This window comes from Siniperca chuatsi, linkage group LG23 (assembly GCF_020085105.1).
Source record: "Siniperca chuatsi isolate FFG_IHB_CAS linkage group LG23, ASM2008510v1, whole genome shotgun sequence".
NCBI lineage: Eukaryota > Metazoa > Chordata > Actinopteri > Centrarchiformes > Sinipercidae > Siniperca > Siniperca chuatsi.
This window is the reverse complement of record NC_058064.1, coordinates 17,541,435-17,547,434: the sequence shown is the minus strand read 5'-3', so window position 1 is coordinate 17,547,434 and position 6,000 is coordinate 17,541,435.

Below are 6,000 nucleotides of genomic sequence, written 5' to 3'. Positions count from 1 at the left end.
TTAAGACCCCACAGGTTTGCAGCTAAACCTTAACAGAAGGCACGGTAATTAATGCACATTAGAGGGCCCAATAATCTCTGCTTGTCTCTGCGTGGCTGTAATTCCTTTGCGAAACACCCAATCAGCCAGCTGGTCTGTTACCCACAAGCCCGGTGTGCAGTGTATTAAGAGAGTGTACACAATAAGCTGAGTTGTGGAGTTTCTGCTACCCAGCCAGCCATTTGGAGAAGAGTATTATCACAGCAGAGCTAAGCTTCTACTGAGCTGAGGATTGCACTACTGAGTCAGAGTGTTGCTGTTGTTCCTCTTACCTGCTGCTGACAGCAAACCAGCATGGCTGACTGACGGAAAGAAACAAGGCCTGCCTCTCAGCTTAAGTCACTCAGAGTTGAGGTGAAATGGCTCTCCGCAGATCCCCCTCCTCCACCTGTGCAGGTGAGTGCCACAGTAACGTATAGGAAACCCAGCAGGACCGTCCTTTGTGTGGCCTGTCCTGCCTGTCCCTCCCGTATCCTCACCCAACAAAAAGGACACACTAGACGGGACCACCGTAGAGTAACTACCTATTGTGTCTTCCCGTTTCCCCCAGTGTGTGTTTGTTTGTGTGTGTGTGTCAGCAGGCCGTGTGGGGCAGCCGTCAACAGGCAGCTCTTTACGGCAGGCAGGGTATACAGTTGCATGTGAGGCTGCTGTAGTTTAATTCGATTCCTCATTCAGACCCCTCTGTGCTAATGTAGTCCCCACGTTGTTCTCAGCTTGTCTCCTGGAGGAACTATTGTGCCACATTTGAACAGAATTAATCAGTTTTTAAGGATGACTTTATCTCAGACCTGTGCTCCCTCGCAGTAAACCTCAGGCAGGGCGGTAATCCGAGTTAGTTTACGTGGGTGACTGCTGCTGTGCTTTACTGTAAGTGAGGTGAGGAAGCTGTGAGGGGCTGAATTCAAATGATCCTTTTGTTTCAGCTACCATACTCAGAAACCCTGAAAGGCACAGGCTAAACGAAGCGTCCTCTGCTGTTTGGCAGCAAGCAAGCTGACTTCAGAAGAAGCAACTTGTGCGTTGTAGTGCATTTTATTGGGCTGCTCCAGGGGAAACACTTTGAAACAATGCAGGCGGGCGATATTGACTGCAGCAATGGAATGACTGGGCTGCTCTGGGACATCGGGATTTACTATCGAGCCTCCTGGAGGTTTTACATTCCAAAGTCATTATAATATCGTATCCTTGATGGGAGATGGCCGATTGATAGCCTATAATAACGTTGCAGCTGTTGCACATACTGCCTTCCTTTGGCATCCAAGCCAGGCTTCTACGTAGTTTGTTTACCCAGAACAGCACATGTGGAAAGTTCCAACAGTGCTGTTGTATGGAAAATTATAGACCCCCTCCAGATATGTTTGTAAACATATAAAATACTCTGCTTGGAATAACAGTTTGTGTCTGATATGTTTTTTCATCAAAAACATAAAAATTCTTAAAATGTCATCTACTAATTCTCTGGCATAGAAGTAATCCAGAATCATTGACTATGCAAATGTTTTTCGTTTCAGACGTTTAACTACTAGACAGAAAATGTCTCCTACTTCACTGAAAAGTCCATTTTCAGTTTATGTGCACTCTGACACAATTCAGGTTTCCACATCACACTTACATAATTTGCATTTTGGACCACATTTGGCTTCCAGACTAGTTGTGATGTCACAAAATCCTGCACGTACGTACACGTGTTGAACTCCGATTTAATGGTGGCCTGTAGATTTTTCTTGTAACCAAACAAAACTTAGGTTCACATTCAGTGTTACTCACCATAATACAACGTGTGTATTCAACTAAAAAGTATTTTAAATCATAATATTTCCTGTCTCTCTTCAGCTGTTCCTATTAAATTAAGGCAAAAAGCCCAAAAAATTATCTTAAAAAAAAAAACTCCATAAGGAACCTTTTAGGTGAGTGCAGACAAACTTTTGCCCCTTCAGTAGAGGAATGTGAAAACAGCCCTCTAGTGTCAAACTCTGCACATACATCATTCTGCACAGTAAAGATCAAATTCCAAGTAACAAAAAGCAAAACATATTTTATTTTTAAAGGAGGGAGGGGGACTTTAATGATTTGGACAAAAATGTTGTGAATTGTAGCACAACAATATGCTCTGTTAATGCTTCGAAAACAGGTGTTGCAGATCTTGTGCATCACTTGCTGAAATGTTGAAAATCTTCCCAGCTGTAATACATAAGTATTTTAGTTTAATCAAGATGGTAATAACATGAAAGCAAATAAGACAGGGGTTAGAAATGTATTCAGCTGCGTCCTGGCAGAGGCTCCCATACGATCAGTGAGCCAGAGCTGAGACAACATGTGATAAAAGCTGTGTTGCTGCCCATTAACTGTTCCTTGGAAGATGCCCTTTGTCTCTGCCATTAGAAATGACTGAAAATAGAGTGTTTATCTTACACAATCATTCTGAGGAACAGAGGCTGTGTGAAATTCCAAAAGGTTCTGATAAAGAGCAACATTCTGAGAAAACTGAGGAAGCTTTTTCACTGTTGGGCACAGAAAAGGGGATACAGGTTAAAACCCCAATTTAGAATTATTTGTCTCCAGGAACACCTTGTGAGGGGAAATGCGTTATTGGGTATGATAACAGAACAACATAAATGTGACACAATGCAATGTCTGAGCAAAAATAAACATTCTTCTTTACATATTTTCCCACAAATTACACTAAATTAAGCATTGCGACAGTCTGTTCACTTCTATGAGATAGATTGCCCAAAGATGCAATGAGTAACATTTCCAAATTCAGGGTATGAAATGGTACAGAAATTAAGACATGCCCCCTCAAAACCTCCTTTGGGAATCTCTACTCTAGAATGAATGAATGGCAGTTTCCGATTGGGCAAAATGCATTTGGTTAATCTATTTTATACTTTATTTCAAAATCCAGAAGCATTCGATAGATCCTCGTTTTGGTTTTCTGCGATGCCCTGCTTTATATTTATAGAAGAGGGATTTTCTTATTCATTTCCTCTCCTACCAGATTCAAACTGGCAACCTTCCAGTTTCATGCCTGCCTCTCTAACCTCCAGGCTACCGTGCTGCTGTCAAGTGAGCTGTAAGGAACAGAAACACAACTGTTGCTATAAAATATCTTTCCATATAGCTCAATAGTGCTTAAATATAGACATTATCAAACTGTTTCCCCCTCTTGACCTGGCTGACAGATCTCACGGCCATACAGTATGTTTAAGTGTTGTTCAACTGTGTGTGGATGAGCGAGAGACAGAATGAACTAGAGAGAGAGCTGTCCGTGGTACTGAAATGAGAGCGCAGCGCATGGCCTGTTGCGTTACTATGGCTACAGCTTTCTGTATTCCTAAAATAACCATACACACACATAGTAACCTTATTGCAAAAAACGGCAATCTGTTGTGGTTCCTGACAACACAGCGGTTAGATTGATAAAGATGGAGAAATGTCTCTTTTGTCACCACTCCACTTAAACTCCCTGGAGGGACTGTTTGGAAAAATCAGTCCTCAACACTAAACAGTGGTTGAGCAACAAGTAATCTACTGGTGTTTTTTCTTCCCTGCACAGTGTATAAAATAAAATTGAGACTTACGTCATATTTTTTTTTCTTATGCCTTTTGTTTCCTTGTATTGTATTGTGTTCTTTGTGTTTTGAGACTGATTGTTGAGAAGTTGTTTCTACTTAGGCTTGTCCTTTGTAAAGCGCTTTGAGACAGGGTTTGTGATTGACTGACACACGCATCAATTTGCACAGTGTGAAACAAAGCTTCACTAGGCCACTTTGCATACTTGTGGCTCCAGTAACAATGAGCAGTGACTGAAAATGTTGATTCTCAAAACCCAGAGATTGTGAGACCGCACCATAAAACAAGAGGTCCTAGGTTGGATAAGAAAGCTGCCACATCAAATCTCCACCCTTACTCTGAAAATGTGTGTGAGGAAAGTGGATGAGTAATGCTGTCCACTTTTTTAATGACAGATCTCAAGGCGCTTCTGAGCAAGGGACTTAACCCCTCAATGCTCCAATGGGGCTATTTCGTAACTACAAATGCAGGTTTGTACTGGGCAGCTTACAGGTGTACAGTCTTTCCACTATGATAGTATATTAAGAAGACACACTGGGAAACAAGAGTGTTGTGCAAAGCACTGTTAAAGCAATATATTGACATTTTGGGAAATACATTTTTTTCACTTTCTTGCCGAGAGTTAGATGAGAGGATCAGTACCACTATCATATCTGTCTGTTAAATATAAGGCTACAGCCAGCAGCCGGTTAGCTTAGCTTAGCATAAACACTTTGAAAAGGAGGAAACAGCTAGCCTGGCTCTCTCCAAAGGTAAGATTTCTGGTTTTATGGGAGATTATGTGGCAGATTATTTCTTGGCTGGGAGCAGTGACTTCCACACCACACCACTTTCTTTTCTCTCTCTCTCTCTCTCTCTCTTTTTTTTTTTTACAGATTAAACAAACCAGATATAAGGCGTTAATTAGTGAGTGTTAGAGGTGCTGGTAGGTGGAATTTGGTACCACTGGACAGAGCCGGGCTAGCTGTTTCCCCTTGTTTCCAGTCTTTGTGCTAAGCTAAGCTAACCAGCTAGTGGTTGTAGTCTTATGGGCAGATAAGAGAATGGTACCGATCGTCTCGTCTGACTCTGGGCAAGAAAGTGTAAAAGCTTATTCCCCAAAATGTCAAACTGTTGATGGAGATCAATGGGCCGGTAGCGCAGACATATTTTACCATCAAGTTTCTCCCTGGAAGTTTTTCTTTTGGAGCTTTAAAGTGACCTTAGCGGTTGTTTCAGTAAGTGTTAGTGAACTGACAGCTTGCAAATCTCTTGTGTGAAAATTACATTTATTGTCATGCTGTTATCTCAGTCATTTTATGGTGGAGGACCCTTATCTTTTTATGACAGTTTTAAGATGCAGAAAAGTGAAGCAAGCTTTGAAAGCTCAAGTGTGGCTGACTGACTTTGCCTGGATACATAAAAGAAAGCTGCACAGGACAAGATGTGAAAATACACCTGAATCAATACAGCTGAATCATCCAAGAAGCCCTAGATTCACCCTGTTTCAGTTTTGTGTGTGGTCCCTGGTGGGGAATATTTACCCAGAGTAAACTGGACCCAGTAGCTGTACTTCATCATCACCTCCGTGTCTAAAATGTTGAGTTTTTGTGACTGACATTATCATTAATTTCTGGCTAACAAATTCCTTGAAACCTTAATCATTTTACAGTCATATCTCAGCATGAAGTTGCCTTGTTCAGTCTTAAATGAACAAATGTCTAATCAAGATGCCGAACTCTCTGTTATAATATTTTGTATTCTACTTCATTTCCAAAATAAATGCTTTCCAGAAACATGGACCAATGGTGCAGGCTTCGTCCGAGTGGCCACAGCACTCAGCGAGTCTTCCTCCATCCACAGCGATGCCCTGTACCATCTGACCAGGGACATGTCTGGGACGGGACTGGACCCCATGTCCTATAGCATCCTGGAGCCTTCTTATAAAGAAGAACCCCAGGCTGAGGAATCACAAAGTTTGTTACAGGTGATTAAACCAGACCAGAGAAAGTTTGTGTGTGTGTGTGTATGTAAAAAAAACCCCAACATATTAATCTACTTTTCTTTTCCTCTTTTGGGAACAAGTTCGAGGTTTCCACTGTTGGTGTCTGCTCATACACACTGAGTTGTAACTTAAAATAAGCTAATCATTTTAAATATTTCCTGTGTTGGTGATGTATTTCATAGCGTTGCATCATTTTATGAGTTAGCATAAAATAGAAAAAAATCTCATTAAAATTAGACATTACAATCTGTGATGATGGTGGAAGGAGCTGTTCTCCAACATTTGTCTTTCAAGATCTTTATTCTTGTAGTCTTTCAAAATAAAAGTTGTAACTGAGATATTTGGGTGGTTTAATTTAACCTGACTTTGAGTAAAAAGTGTGAACACATGAGTTCAATGTT